Raw genomic sequence first — 15,744 nt, 5'->3', positions numbered from 1 at the left:
TATTTTTAAGCCAGTTTTGCAGCTGCACCTAACCCACCATGAAGTGCACCTTGCACCTGTCACGCTCCAAAGAAAACACTTTTTTTTGGGCGATTACAATGGCAATGAGGTAAAGGCTGATGAAGACTGAAGCATGCAAAGAGGGGCTGACCTGGACACACAGTAAAACTGCACCAAAGTAGGGCAGACATCACTGCAGGCTGCCATCCAACGGCCTCCCTGTCCCTCTCCTCCTCAGCGTTTCAGTCCCCCCATCCCAGCTCGCTGTGGGGTCAAATGGACATGAGCACAGGGAAGGAGGGGCAGAGCAGAGATGGACCACCCTTGCACAGCACCCCCGTTAGACCAGCTCAGCCACACCACAGATGAGGTCACTGGAGAAAGGTGGCACTAGGTCTGGTAGGAGGGTCTTGCAGGCACAAACATACTTTTCCATCTTTCACCTCAGCTGCCAGGTCTGTCCATCACCCAAGCTAGTCCTTGACACGGCTTAGGCAATCATCTGCTCACCTGGAGAAGATATTCTAGACAACTATCCACCTTAAGTTACTACTCAAAGAAATAGTGCTTTATACTAGAACTGCACTACTGCGGAACATGAGTGACTGCCCAAAATTTCTGAACAGGGAAGCTGTTCTGATCTGTTTTCTGGCAACATCCAGTTTAGACACATTTACAATTGAGAAGTTTAAAGCATTCATGTGGACTGCATCCTCATGGAATAAACTTCAGATTAACTTACAAAAGCTGCAGTTTAATAAGAATGTAGTTGTTTGTACTAAGGTCTTTTGACATGCAGAAAAAAATAAAGTTTTAAGAGACAGCAAAAAAAAAATCTTAACTGCAGATTGTACCACGGTACAAATGACAGGAGTACAGATTTGTTCACAAGAGGTTCATATTTTCATAAAAGTCCACCACAAGCCTTTTCACTTTCTGTCAATGATAAATACTCTGCAGCCTGAGCAGCAGCAACAGCTCTGCAAAGTTTTCAGCTACTTGAGCCAGACTTTTCCCCCGAGAAGACTCACTTTCCAAATACTAAAACATAAATACTGTTACCAAAGCCAAGCACTGTACCTCATTTTGATTTAAAAAGTCAACAGCAAACAAGAGCTATCTCTAATGCCAAGCACCACCAGTGACTTGCCTACAGAAGCAGTCTATTAGATTACTAATAAAAATGGTGTAATCTTCAAAATAAGATTACAACAGCAAAAAGGACGTGGCTCGGAAAATAAATCCATGGACTGTAGCAAGACTGGCAATTATGCAGAACCAGAGGTCAGGGACTGCTTAGTATCTTCCACCTATACGCAAGAAGAGGTTATACCACTGCAGTCACAGCCTGCTCCAACCAGCAAATAGACATTTAGCCAGCTGTTGACCACTGTCCAGACCACTCTGCTGCGAACTGCTCCTGGCTAGTGGGGAGGCTGTGGAGGCTGCCACTGGGTGGCTCTTCAGTCCCACACAACTCATCTGCAGGTGACCTCCCACTATCAGAAAGGTTTCGGTGCTGGGGAGTCAAGGCAAAGCTGGTACAGTCACAGACCAAGCTGGGCAGCAGCCCATACACCCAGCCCAGCCTAAGACGATCTTTAAGGAGTCACTGGTATCTCATCTGGATGTCCTGCCAGATGCTGGAGGTAGAAGATTTTGGCATGCGGCTCATCATGTTGTGCAAGTGGGCCTACAAATTCAGCTGTGTTGAACTAGTCCAGAATCTCCTCTCAAGGGACCTTGTAGCTTTTCCTGGTATTTAGCTCGTGCCTGCATTTGTTGGCTTCCCCCCTAACTGCTCCTTTTGCCTCAGACCCCAACAGAAAACCTTCTGTAGGATGGACCTTCTGGAGAGGCTAACTTCAGGGGCTCCCATGACTACTGCACTCTTTTCAGATGTGTAGAAAGGTGAGGTAGAGGTGGGTTACCACTCACACATACACTGCAAGTTGTCACCCATAGCCTTCAGGTCCCTAGAGTGCACCCTTCACCATACAGCTCATCACACTGTTAATTAGTAAGCTGTCTCACATTTTCCAGCCCATAAAAAACAGCTACCAGTAGCAGACTGTTCTCTATGCTGCGAAGCCAGTCTTTGCTTTGACTACAGATTTCTTATACTCTCAAGTCTGTTGCTGCTGCTGAGTTTAATTCTTTATGAATTAGTATAAAAAAAACAACACCTCATCCTTCCAAATTAAAAAAAAAAAAAAATCTACAGATCCTACATAAAGCCAAGACTAAGCAAGGCATGCTATTTGATAGGAGGCACAAAGCAACTTTGCAGCTCAGGCAGGAAGGGAAGATCTATAGCTGGGAGCAATAACACTACAAGGTACAACATGGATTACACCAAAGAGGTCCACATGCTGATCAGGAATATCAGCTGTGAGTGTTACATGTGAAAGGGCAATGCACTAAAAGAAAGTGCAATACCTTGCTATGTGCCAGGCTGATATCAACCCAATGCACAAAGCCTTAATTGCTAAAGTGAATTATTGACTGGTACTAGTTGTAAAGGCTCTTGCATAACAGGGGGTTTCAAGGCCATTAGTACAGGGCAGGATCTTACTCCATTTCATGGCTTTCCAAGACCTCTTTATATAGACCAGAAGGCAGGGAGCAAAGGGACCAATTAAAACAACCCTGTATAATCCAGAAAAAGGGTATATACCCCTTAGAGAAGGGGAGGCGGGGAGGGAGGCATAAAAGGTCTTGCCATTAGCGATGGACCTAACTAAAGTAGGCTGGGCGCTGCCATAACCATCTGTCCAGGAGAGCTACAGTAACTTCCAGGAGCTTCTTAGATGGACAGAAGCAATGTAAGTTTTTCAAGTTTTCAACAAGAAGTCTGACTATGCTGCCTTTGCTTGAGCATTTGGTTTATATAAAATGGTGGCAAGAGCCCAGCTGGAAATTAGATCAACAACGTTACAAAGGGGTGGGCAACAGAAGGGCAGAGGCAGGATTGCACTGGAACCTCCCATCCGTGTCCCCAAGGAAAGCTTAGTCCCGACCTCGGCCAAACAGTGCAGAAAGGAACAGGCTAAAGTTTAGGTCAGACATTAAAGCCCCTTATTCAAAATATTTTCAGTTTTCACAAGGCCCAGTTTCTCCTCTCTCTTTATGGAAGGGTGAATTCTACCTAAGTGAGGATTCAGAAACTTGCTTATTACTTCCAGGAGCACTGAGAAACATGAACGCATTTGTAAATATATTTCCATTTGTTCTCCATTCACCTCCTTCAAAGTGTTGCTATCTCAGTCCTTAAAAGCAGGGGCTAACATTCTCCCTGCTTGTCTGCATACCAATCAAAACAGGATAACTTTACATACACCTACAAACACCCTATGTATTCCCTAAAATAAAGTCCTCACAAACCATTCTTGGAGGGAAAACATTTTGTGCAGAATTCAGGAAGAAAAAGGTAATTGCAATGTTGCTTTGGAACTCGCTTCCTTTATTTCTGTGACCAGCTGGAGACAAGCACCTTGTTCTATGCTGGGTCAAGGAAATGTTTAACTACAAAATTTATAGTGGAATATATATATGTATATACCACCGCAGCACTGCGGCTGCTCAGCAGTTATGGAAGAAGGCAAACACTGTTTAAACCCAAGGAAAACAGCAACAGGCTGGAGTATCAGCCTGCTCATTAGCGTCCTGCTGCAGAGGCTCCAAGGCAGGAGAGCATCCAAGCCTGTCCCTGGGACAAGAATCAGCATCCTGGAATCTCAAAACCACAGCCCTGCTCCAAACCCAAACAACGCTCCACAGACCCTTCCTGGCTGATGAGCAGGAAGGAACACAAGATTGCGATGGCAGCATAAACAAGGACCCAGGATTTATGATCTTTCAGGCATTGTTTAGCAAGCGACCCAGCTGAAGCACTGCTTCACAAAATATGAATGCCAATTACAGGGATGGGTAGCTTCAATTCAAGTTTCCACTTGGTTAGCACTGTTCTGGACACACTGAGAACTTTGGTGCTCGCCCAGCAGGTTCGCCTGCCGAGAGGGGCTGCGCTGAGCTCTCCCAGAAAAATGGGGACAGTGACTGAAAATGCACGGGACCTCATCCACCATCCCCGTCCTTCCCAGCAGGGCAGAGTCAAAGGCAGCAAGTTCAGTCCTACTGTTTGTGAAAGTAGAGCAAGATATTCTTCTACGTCGCAGCATTGGAGAGACAGTGGGAGAAGCAGATCAGCAATCCCCCTCCCCTGTTATTTTGAGCACAGCCCATCAAGCAGAAGTCCTGGCACCGTGGGCTTCTGCAGCCAGGGCTGGGACAGTACCATGTACACTAGCAACATCACTGGGGCAAAGACAGGTACAAACATTAAAAAAAAAATGAAAACCTGATCAAATTTACAAAGAGACACACACATTGCTACAAATATGGTAACCCAAAGTGCTCCAGTCTCCAGTTCCCATTGGAAGCTAATGGGTACATCAGAGGTGGGATGCTCTCATGAAGCAAAATCACTCATCTCACCACTCTATGTTAGCACAAACTGCATCACCAGTAGCCACTATTTCTGGCACTAACAATGTGGAGTGTTACATGGTACTTCCAGCACGCAGAAGCAGGATCACACCTCGCTTGCCCAGTCAGCTCCTGCGATGCCAAGCTGCAAAGATACTTTGAGGGAAACAGCATACAGGAAAGCAGGACTTCAGCTATAGTTTTCAGATTCCAACAAAACAGGCAGGGAAGAACATGTAAATGGCACACAGGTGACCGTGCAACCTTGTTTCAGTAACAACCCACTTCCATCTAATCCAGAGAGGGTACAAGCTTCTGTTATCCAAGGTCTTCAACCTGCGTTTTAAACATCTTGTGCATTCAGCTCTGCAGAGCCCTAATTTAATCCCCGACATATTGGAAAAAAAATCAATCCCATATATATAAATTGAGTGCAGAATCACATGCCTTCCTATTTTCCTTCTTGTACCAAAATACTTTTCATATGTCGATCTTCAGGAAAAAAAAGTAAGGGAGAACAAAGGGGAATTTTCTTAAGCTTCATTTCCCACCACCTCAATGAGACACAACAATTTCAGTAGGAATCCAAGAGGATGTCCGTAGAGCTCTGCAATTAATTCATTTTTTTCCCCTAGCAAGACAGTCTCCCTATCACCTGGAGTCAAGGCATCAGAAGCAGTTCTAGCAAACAAAACTCTGGCAGGAGCTGCACTAACGGGACCCAGGTCAGGGACAGGATTATCTACTGCACATCAGAGGCGAGCCCACTCCGACCACTGCACCCGCGGTCACTGACACCTCCTGCAAAACACAGCATCTCCCCGAACCACAGCCTTGTTCAGCACCTGCTATTGGAAACACTGATACAGGACAGCAGCACTTCGAATGTTATTCAGCCTGTCTCATCTCCCAGAGCATCACATTTTCTTCTTTATGCTTTTTCCCCAAATTGGTGGTTTGGACGTTTTTCCTTGTCTTGACCTGACCCTGCAGTGAGCAACAGTTCACATTGGCTTAAGTTCCTGTATTCGTACAATTTTAAAAAGCAGCCTAGCTAGCATTTTTTTCAAGAAAAATTCCATTTCCTCTAGTAAAAAAAAAGTCTGTAGTAAAGACAACTGCAGTAGTCATTTTTTTCCATTTTAATAATTTGAGATATGAACAAATAGCCCCCTGACTCGCAGCTGAAGTTAAAACATGCAACCGAGTTAGACAAAGGCTGAAGGCTCTGTCCCTAGGCTTTGGGAGAAATAAAATCCTTCTAGTGTCCTTCAACAGCCAGTTTCATCAGTCAGACAGTATTTCAAATTTTTAAGTTTTTTTACAGTCTAGTCTAGAATAGAAGAACCAGAAACAGAACAGGCCAAGGCGAAGTCTACAAAAATTGGACAGAAAAAGGCATTTCAGAGAGGCATTTGATCAACAAGGTCATGTAAACCATTCCAGACACACAGAGCATGCTAGTCATAAACAGTTGTGGAACAAGCAATGGGTAGAGTCTCCCTGCCCTCCTCCCATTGCACTCCACTGCTCATTTATTCCCATCCCAGCCCTAAACATTCGTAGAGACTTATGTCTCAGCTGGAGGCTTCAATTGCTAGGCAGCACCGCCTGCTTTCACATCCCGGATGAGCCGCATGCTGCCTTCCCCCACAGAGTGGGCAGGAGCTCGCTGGCATTTGCTACCACCCTGTAAAACAACTTGCTGCCTCACACAAGCATGGCCAAGGACAGTGGAAAACAAATTAAACAACGCAAGAAGTCAACAGTTGAGGTTCACGAGGCAGAGAAGAGATGCCCAGAGCAAGGAGACACTCGACTCTTCCCTTCTGCTATCCCACGGCCAACCACTCAGACTTGCCTGAGAAGTCTTGGCTTTTCCAATAAGCAGTGGGGGAATGAGATCACCACACCAAATACTGGTCAACCTCTTGCCCTTAATGTTTTTTCCTGTTTTGTAAGAAGAGGGAGGAGTGTGCAGCTCAGGTCTGGACAGACAAGACTAAGCCGGAGGCTGTGGGGCAGGAGCAATCTCCTGGCCCTCGTACTTCTCCCCACAGCACTTGAGGTGGGGCATACTTAAACTGGCAGCTTAATGCCTAGTGCAGCCCCAAAACATTGCTGTTCTTTTTGCCAGGCATCAAAACACTTCATTACCTGTGATGGTAACATCTTAGAGTGACAGCATAAGAGCTTCTGCCTCTATTTTCTTAACAACTGCCTAAGCCAAGATAGGCGTTTAAGGAATCAAAAAAGGCCTCAACTGCTTCCTTCCCCTGAGGCTCAGTGATACAGCATCCATCTCTTCATCCCATCCAGCCAACTCTCTCCACTAACAAGGATGGAGCAGGGGCTCTTTCCAGGCTGCTGGACTACAGAGCCTGTTTTCAATTCTTTCAGGTCCTGCAAGAAGCATGGCTAAAACTTTACTCAATATCTACGATAACTACATGGCTGGCAGTCAGACACTCGGCTGTACACCTCCCTGACACTGGTCACCGTAGCACTTTCGGATGAATTGGCAGCGAACAGATTTTCTGAGGTATTTTACAGCTGAAGGGCTTCCCGTGGCTGCCAGTGCCCCAGAAACCAAGATGTGAATGTGTTGTGTACAGTTTTCAGCCTGCTGAAAAGAAAGCCTATTTTTAATCCAAGCCTACGTAGGGTGGGGCTCAGTCTCCAACCAGGCCAAAAAGCCACTATAATCCACAAGACCAATGTCTGGCAACCTTTGCTTGCAGGCTGATGTCTGTTCTATTTTGGGGATGGGAGGAATTTAGAATAAAAAGATATATAAATTAAAAACAAAGGAGGCTATGAAAAGTGAATAGAGGGAAGGGCCAGACTTATCCTGTGTATTTTGGTCTAAAGAACAGGGCTCTAAAAGAACACAAATCAGGATTACTTTATTTTCCATTTCCTACAGCAATTTATAAAGTATCATTTATAACATGGGCTGAGAAGAGCACAGCCCCAGTATAGCTTGTACAGGAGGAAGAGCCAACCTGTGGCTCCTTGCACAGCAATGAGACCCTTGAGAGGACAAGGCAGGAAAATGGTCACCAGCCATGGACATACCACCGGGATCCTATAAAAGGTTTCCTATCTCAGACATCAATACAACAGATGTTGGGACAGCTTGATCTTTTGTGATGTTGGGACTGCAAAAAAGCAAAGCAGAGCCACCAAAGTGACCTGAGGATTGGAAAATAAGAGAAGGTTTGCTTATTTAGGGTTTATGGCCAACATGCAACCAACCCACTAATAGCAGAGATGTTTTGTATGCTCTCAGCAGCTAAATGAGCCCAAGATCACACAGACTTCCTACATAAACATATGACTAAGTTTTATTTGTTACAGGCACTGTCTCAACTTAGCATTCAAGCCAACTCAACACAGCCATTTACTTCACCATATTAACCCCACCTTCCTTGCAGTACACAGGTCATTGGTCTAAAAGAGGGTACATATAGCTTCTCTCACTGTCTTCAGATGCCCCTTTAACATCCATCCACCCATCCATAAACTGTAGAACACTCACATAGGCATCAGCATCTCTAGAGCTCCTTCTTCACCTGACCAGGGCTGGATTATTAACCCCACTACAGAAGTCTGCAATTACATCTCTTGGCAGAATGCAAAAGGGGCAGAACAGATGAGACAGTGTACTAAGTGGAGGACCAGCAATGATGAACCTTAAGCACCACTATCATTTCGGCCATGGACTTCTTAGGAAAAAAGCCAACACCTAAGCAACACTGTGAAGTTCAACCCAGATTTTATAAGCATAGCAGCAAGACTGGATGCTGAACACCTCTTAATACTAGATAATATGTTCACAGCCAACATCACTTCTTCCTTCCTTGTTCCACCTGTAAGTGACAGCACCAGCTACCCGCTCTCTCACTTCCATCACTAAGGGCAGTATGTGATAGGGAAACAGTGAATGAGACAAACTCTATTTTCAGCTTTAAAAAGAAAAAACAAAAAAAGCCTACTTCAAAACATCAGAAATTAGGCATCCTGCAGAGACACTACACCTTATCTTCTCTTGAAGATCATAGTAATAGTCTCTCTTCCCAGCTATGCAGTGGGGACTCCCAGCAGCATCTGTGAGCTGTCACTCTTTTTACAGGAACAAAAAACCTACTGAAGAGGCAGGAAAAACAGCTGTAAGCTTTTCAGAGAAGGAAATGAGACAAGGAGACTGGTTAGAAGCATATGGCCCATATGGATTGACATGAGCAATCGGCAGCAGTCCTAACCAGAGAGTTTCCCATTTCAGACAGTTGTCCTGCTCCCCACATCCTCAGATGCACATCAAACCAATAATTATTTTACTTCTTCCATGCTGATTCCCAAATGTCAGTAGTGCACAGGCCGCCACGCCCCGCGGGGACAGTCTAGATGGTGCAGGAGGAGCTAATTTGCCCCCAGGAACGTGCACATGGCCCTGCGGCACAGGGCGTTGGAGAGCAAGTACCAGCCAGCACAGGGGGACAGGAGGAAGGGGACCCAAGGCAATCAGCCCACCTGCCAGGGATGCTGCATTTCCACAGGCAGTGGTCACCCTCATGGCTCATGGCTGCTGAAAGGTGGAGATAAACTAACAGGAATCAACCGGCAAAACAAGGAAAAGGGAAAGAACAGCTCTCGATAGCTCCATCTCTGCTGATAGCAACTCTCCTGGGGACATGGAAGCTACCTCTTCATCATCATACCACTCACAAATGTAGTGACAAAACCAGCTTTGAGTGGCCCAAGTGTTAACCCACAAAACCCAAACCTGAAACACTAGCTGTTAGAGGAGCACACATGATATAATTCTTCCAAGCAGGCCAGACAGGACTTGCTTGTCATTCCTGGCATTTTCAATCTGTTACCAAAAAAGCCAACAGATTACAGATTCCCAGGAGACCGGCGGATGCCACAGCAACTGAGTGCACTGACCATGCACAGCACTGGCCACCACAGCTCAGCACCCTGTCCAGGGAGGTCCACACCCCTCTGATGGGAACAGAGCTGCAGGGAGAGGGTAGGCCAGGCCAAGCAGGCAGCCCTGCTGTCAGGGCAGCTGCCTGTTAGCAGCACTGACGTCAGACATGCCCACAGGAGGCAAGAGCTCGATTACCTCCAATGCCACCACCTCTGCATCAAACAGCGTGGTATTAGCAGGGGGCAGATGGGCATGTCCTCTCCTCCTCACCCCACTCTCCAGCCCTTTTAAGTGGAGACTTCTGTCTTCTAGCTTCATCAATTCATCATGTTTTCTTGCTCAGCCGGTACGAGAAGACAGGTTGCTCTTTAGGTGGCTGGCAGATCACATAGGGTACACCAACACCTTATTACACAGGGTCACACCAAATACCTGAAATCTCAAACACAGCGCCTGCTTCCCAGGGTTGGGCTCTGCAGCCACAGACACTCATGAGTCCCATCTTTTGGCTGTAATCAAATCATCTCTTCGATCACCAATTAAAAGGGTGGGCATCCAACACTCTCCACAGGCAGCATCGACTCAGTACCACAGCACATCCACCCTGGGAGGTGTACTGGTGCGACGTGCCAAGGGAGACTGGGTGGGCTGGGGGCTGCAGCACAGCAAGATGGGGCAGGAGGATTTCTGTCAGCTGGGATTCCCTGTCCCCAAGCTGATGGCACAGTGTGGCAATGCCACCCAGCCAGGCTCACGCCGCTTGCAGGTAAAGCAGAGGAAATCTACAGCGAACCTAGCCCTTCACTCGGGAAAGGGATCCGCACAAACCAGGAGACTTCTCACAGGCCACGCTGCAGTGCTCCAAGTGAATCTCACAGCACAGAACGTGTAGGAGAGGCGCTATCGAAGACTCCACTTCAGAAAAACCTGACCTAGAGGCAGGAAGAACATCCAGGGCAGGAAACACGAGTGAGGGCGGACAGGACAACCCTGACCTGTCACCTACAACTTCAGCACTGAAGAGCATGAAGTAGGCAGCTGCTAAGATTGAAGCTGTACTAAACGCTGCTGTGTCTAAACACCACTCACCCCACACCCACTTTTAATTCCCTGCCATCCAGTAAATTCAAGAGAGACAGTACACCCATATGAACACGCAAACCTGAGTACGTGCAGCAGGGGACACAACAGTAGCACATTCATGGCCAGCAGTCACATGGCTGAAAGCGATTACAGCCGCCCAGTCACTGTCAGCTGAGCTGCCGCTGCTCAGAGGACCTCCAGGATGGCGAGTTAACATCATTTCTCCCAGCCACACCACCCAGAGCCCAGATGTTAGACCTTCACCCAACTCCCTTCAATCACGAGATCACACCTCTCACCCTTCCCACCTACTCACCTACCAGCAGCAAGAGCAGCAGGTACCTCCAGGCTGGGAAAGGGCTTTAGTGGTGCAAGCAGGGAAAGCTGATTCTGTGCTAGAGCCTGAGCCACGCTCTGGGATGGTCAGGGGGGAAGCAGTCCTTCCATGCACCCCCACCAGCAGCGCCGCAGGCAGAGCTCTGCCAAGACCTGCTCACCACAAAGACAGCCACTGCTGCTTCTGCAATAATCCAATTCCCAAAGTGCCAACAGGAATGCACGAGCAAAGATGTCAACAGATGCCTATCAAAGGGTTTGGGGACCAGGGATAGGAAAGAGCAAGGTGATATTGTGACATTCATTAGAGTAACCCAGCAAATACTGATTTAATACAACCTTGCATCACCCTCATTAAAAGAGTTGGTCTCAGTTTTGCAATATACCTGAAACTAAAAGATATTCAGGAATGCTTTGCTCTGCATATGCATTAAGGTTATTTGGTAAACTTTTTAAATTCAGTATTTAACTCTACCTTTCACACAGATCTGGTGATAGAAGTTTCTGGATTCATGTTTGGCTTTTTTGATGTAATTAGCAACTTTAATTACTCCATGAGCTCAGTGTCCAAAAAGATACACAAAATACTTAACACATGACAATACTTAGTTCAAAAAGTGCTGAGTATGCAAAGGTCAGTAATTAGTTAATAAATATTAACACACCATATTGTGGCTATTCCCGATGTGACAAGGAACTTCTCAGTAGTAATAAGTTAAAAATTAGTATCTGTTTATTGCAGCATGCAGGCTGATAGCTTGTCAGTCACATGTTTAAACAGCTGGCACTCAGAGATGAGAATCTGCTTTTTCTATGCTGAATTACTGCTCTACAGTACATGGAGGTAAAGGTAATATTCAAAGCCTGAACAAAACACCAACTTAAACCGTTTCTCTTTTGCTGTTTACTGCTACTCTGTGGCACACAGATAAAAACCCAATTGTAGCCATATAAATTTCACCTGTCCAACTCTCTGCAAACCGCAAAGCAACGCTGTAGTAGTTGACGTCCCTGTCCTTCCTTCTCCACAGTCACCTTCTAACTCTCTTCTTGATCAGAAGCATCACCGCGTCCCTGCCTAGGGTCAACCTGCCTCCCAGCCATGACAGGTCAAGAGCCACCCTCGAAGGCCACTGTCGAACCCCGTTAGCGAGCTGGGACTGCGCTTCGCAGGGCTGCGCTGGATCTGTACGAAACCCATGCTGGAATAACGCAAAGAGGCCGGCGCTGCTTTCCCATCACTCCCCCTGCCACAGGCAGTTCACATGCAAGAAAAATCAAGGTAACAGGCCTGTATCTAAAGAGGGACAAACGTCCCCAGAGGACTGTGGTCCACAGCACTCAGCATTTTAAGAAGGAAAGAGATGCAAAACATTGTAACTTAAAAAAAGAAAAAAAAAATAACACAAACAAAAACTTACCTGAAAAATTTGCTATAAAACAGAACTCACTTGGCCTTTGGTTTTGCTGCGAACACAGCCTCTTTGTGTTCTGCCACCTACCATTTAATGCTATGTAAAATAGGTTACCACGAACACAGATAGGGCGTGCTTGCGCAACGTCACCAAACAAATTACTACCACCTGAAACATCACCACCAAGACAACCTCAAGTGCTAAATGAAGCTCTCGTAAGTGATCACTACCATCTACCTTGATAAGGAAGTGGATTAAAATATCTGTATGGAAAGATGATGGGCACACCCTCCCTAAATTCACTGCCAATCAAGTAACAAGAAAAGCATTTCTCTTCTCCTGATGCATTACACTATACACATTAGCAAAAACACAACTCCTGTGCTGATGCTCCAAAAAGTGGAGCACTTGCAGTTTTACTACACAAAAGACAGAGAGAGTACTTTCAACATGAAGTTTACATATAAAGCTATTCACAAGGCACTTGGATCACTTGGATCACTGGCAGCTGCTTAAGCAAAATTACTGAATTACTGTCCCTAACATCCTTTTCAATCAATCACGGAGCAGCACTCTCATTTGCTTCCTTCAAGGCAGAACCACCGTGTTTCCACTTCTCCAAAGCCAGTTAAGTCGCTGCACTAGAGAGCCAAGTAAACACAGGAAAGAGTTACTAGAAGATCCCGCATGAGTGGATTCAGCAGCAAACCCATTTAACAAGGCTGCAATTCCTTCACTCACCATCTTAATCTCATAACAATTGAAACCCGGAGCAGAGACCTCAGTGAGGGAGCCCCAGGGGAAGGAGTTCCTCTGCATTTATCCCAAATCCCTGCATCCATCGACCGAATACCTAAAGCAGTCCTCAGTCCCCAGAGCCCTCCCCACTGTGACGCTAATCTAGCCAAAACTAGTAAATAGGTTTCTGGAGTTTTGGGCATTCTTTAATCTGGGGAGATATTTGCCTACTTTATAGGAGGGGAAACTTGGTCAGATTAGCTTTGATAAAAGAACAAAGACCTTGGTTAAGCATAATTCTTTATATCTAGGACTGAATAACTGAGTTTAATAATCACATTATGATCTCTTAACCCAGACAAAGAATGAGTAATTCATCTTTCACAAGCAGAGAATTCCTTCAAAGGAGCTTGGTTACAACCAAGCAACATCCTCAAATTGTTAAACTTTTGGCAAGATTGACGGGCTGTGATAACAGCAGTGTTTCGAAAAGATTTCTCTTCGCAAATTATTTTATAACATACTTTTTTTTTTTTAAAGAGTTATTCAGATGCAAACCAGCAGATCTGGAATTTAAGTTCTCTGCATGCACACACCCCACAGAAGGCCATCCAACACCCCCGGGGCAGAAATCAGCTGCAGCATATTGCACCCAGGGGACTCGCCTTGTGTCCACTAATCCCCCCGAAACACTTCTCCCCACTGACAAACTACCAGCAGCTCCTCTTTGCACAAGATTTCTTTTCAAAACAGATTGAATTTCTATACATCATTATGCACAGCACTAACACATGTTGATCTCTGTAACTATTCTCCTTTATACCCCGGTTCCAGCTGTTGTCTTTAAAGTTCCTCTGAGCAAGTCTCCCACCATTAAGGAGTTTTTCTTCTCAGGTTACCAGGCTCACTGGAGAAGTCACAAGTGTTACTGGTTGAACAATGGCTCCAAGTTCTCATGCAAAAGCAATTTATCTGAGATATCTATTATCTTTTATAGTCTCTTCTACAGACTGACCAAAAACAGGAAGCCCAGCTCTCATGTGCACACGCATTCCACTGGGATTGTGTAACAGCAATAACAACCTCGGAGGCTGATTCAATGGCATTTGCTCAGAGCTATACCAACAGCTCTCCTGAAAAGAAAGAAATGAGTTCAAGTGATGCCCTGCTTGAAGGTATGGATGCTGTCACAGAACAGACACATGCAGTCTGTCCCAAGGAAGTATTAACTGGAGGTTAGATTCCCATTCATGTCTCACCGCTATTTCCACTTAGAGAAAAACTTACAACTGGAAGACAGTCATGGCTGCAGAGTTTGTTACCTCTCTGAGCAGCGGGACTTGATGCTATCCATTAGAATACTTGCAGCCAGTGCCAGGGTGCCCTGGCCTTTCCTATGCAAAGGGAAGTCTAAAGCTTCACCTCCTGAAAAATTCCCTGCTCTTCCCTTTCCCTTCACAGGCTCCCAACAAGAAGCCATTGTTCGGGGGAGCAGGGTGACACTTCCTCTCCCAGTCCAAATTAGAGATGTATAAAAATAAACCCACACAGCTCTCCCACTAATTCATTTTATTTCACCCCGCTTCAATTAAACGAGAAGTCGGCCCCAATTCCCTCACTTTTTCTGCTTTTGGGAACACTATCCTGCACAAAAGATAAAAGTTAAATGCAAACCGAATCCCCTTTTCGCCGCGGATTCCCGCAGCGGGAAGCAGCACCTCCCCTGCCCTGCAGCCGGGCTCTGCTTCTACCAACTCGCACAAAGCCTCAAGTTTTGCAGAAGCCGGGGCTTTCTCTGCGCGCCCCTCTCCATCCCAGCGGCGGAGCTCACGGCCCGGCCCGGCTGCCCCAAACCCGCTACCAGCGGCCGCGGGGCAGCGCATCGCCCGCGCCGGGCCCGCTCCGGCGCAGCCCGGGGGTGAAGTTTTCCAGGGGAGTGAATCAGATATAAATGCTTTTTCATCGCCGCGGGGAGGCTGGAAGGGGCGGCAGGAGCGCGCCCAGCGGACACGTACTCCGCGTCCTGGCGGGCACCGATGCGCGCCGGACTCCGCGCCCGCCCGCCCCCCCGCTCCACTGTCCCGGGACCTCCGCCGGGGCGGCGCCGCGGGGACACGCCTGGCCGGGAGCGGAGCCGGGCGGCAGCGAGGGCCGAGCCGGGCCGGGCCGGGCCGGGCCCCGCGGAGCCGCTGGGGCCGGTCGGCGCCTCCCGCCCCGCCGCCGCCGGGATGCTCCACCCGGGCCGGCGCATCTCTGGGCGGCGGGGCGAGCGCCGGCAACTTTCCCCAAGTTGGAGCGCGCTGGAAGAGCTGCCGGGAGCACTCACCGCCCGTGCGCCGCGCCGAGCCGAGCCGAGCCGAGCCGAGCCGAGCCGTGCCCCAGCCCCGCTGCCCGCGCTCGGCGCGCCCCGGCCCCGCCGCCCCGGCCGGATTGGACCGTGCGCCTGCACATCACGGCGTCCCGACGCGGCGATTAGGCGGACGAGGAGTCACTCAGGGCGGGGAGGAGTGGCGGCCCCAGCCTGGGCGCGTCCCCGTCCCCTCCGTGGCCGGGCTGCTCTGCCCTGCCTTCCCCTGCCTTGCCCTGCTTGCATCCCTCGTGTCCGGCACGTACCCCACCTCCTGTCCTGCGTGCATCCCGCCTCCCGTGCATCCATTCCTCCTGTCCCTCAGGCATCCCTCATTCTTCCCCTGTACGGAAGTCTCCTCCAAGCAGGCATCCCTTCTTCCCTACGAGCATCTCCGCCTC

At 47.8% G+C, this 15,744-nt stretch overlaps 1 protein-coding gene across 1 annotated transcript in view; it reads right to left on the bottom strand.

Annotated features, from left to right (window-relative positions):
- PLS3 (plastin 3) overlaps window positions 1-15,421 on the bottom strand; it is a 53,685-nt gene extending 38,264 nt beyond the window's left edge. The window contains exon 1 of the mRNA XM_087748943.1: window positions 15,323-15,421. The gene's annotated coding sequence lies outside the window, so the exon portion shown is untranslated. The remainder of the gene's footprint in view (window positions 1-15,322) is intronic.
- Between the last annotated feature and the right edge of the window lie 323 nt (window positions 15,422-15,744).

Source organism: Nipponia nippon, unplaced genomic scaffold (genome assembly GCF_047370975.1).
Source record: "Nipponia nippon isolate SJK-2023a ecotype South Korea unplaced genomic scaffold, ASM4737097v1 scaffold_12, whole genome shotgun sequence".
NCBI lineage: Eukaryota > Metazoa > Chordata > Aves > Pelecaniformes > Threskiornithidae > Nipponia > Nipponia nippon.
This window is presented reverse-complemented; position numbering and strand designations above follow the sequence as displayed.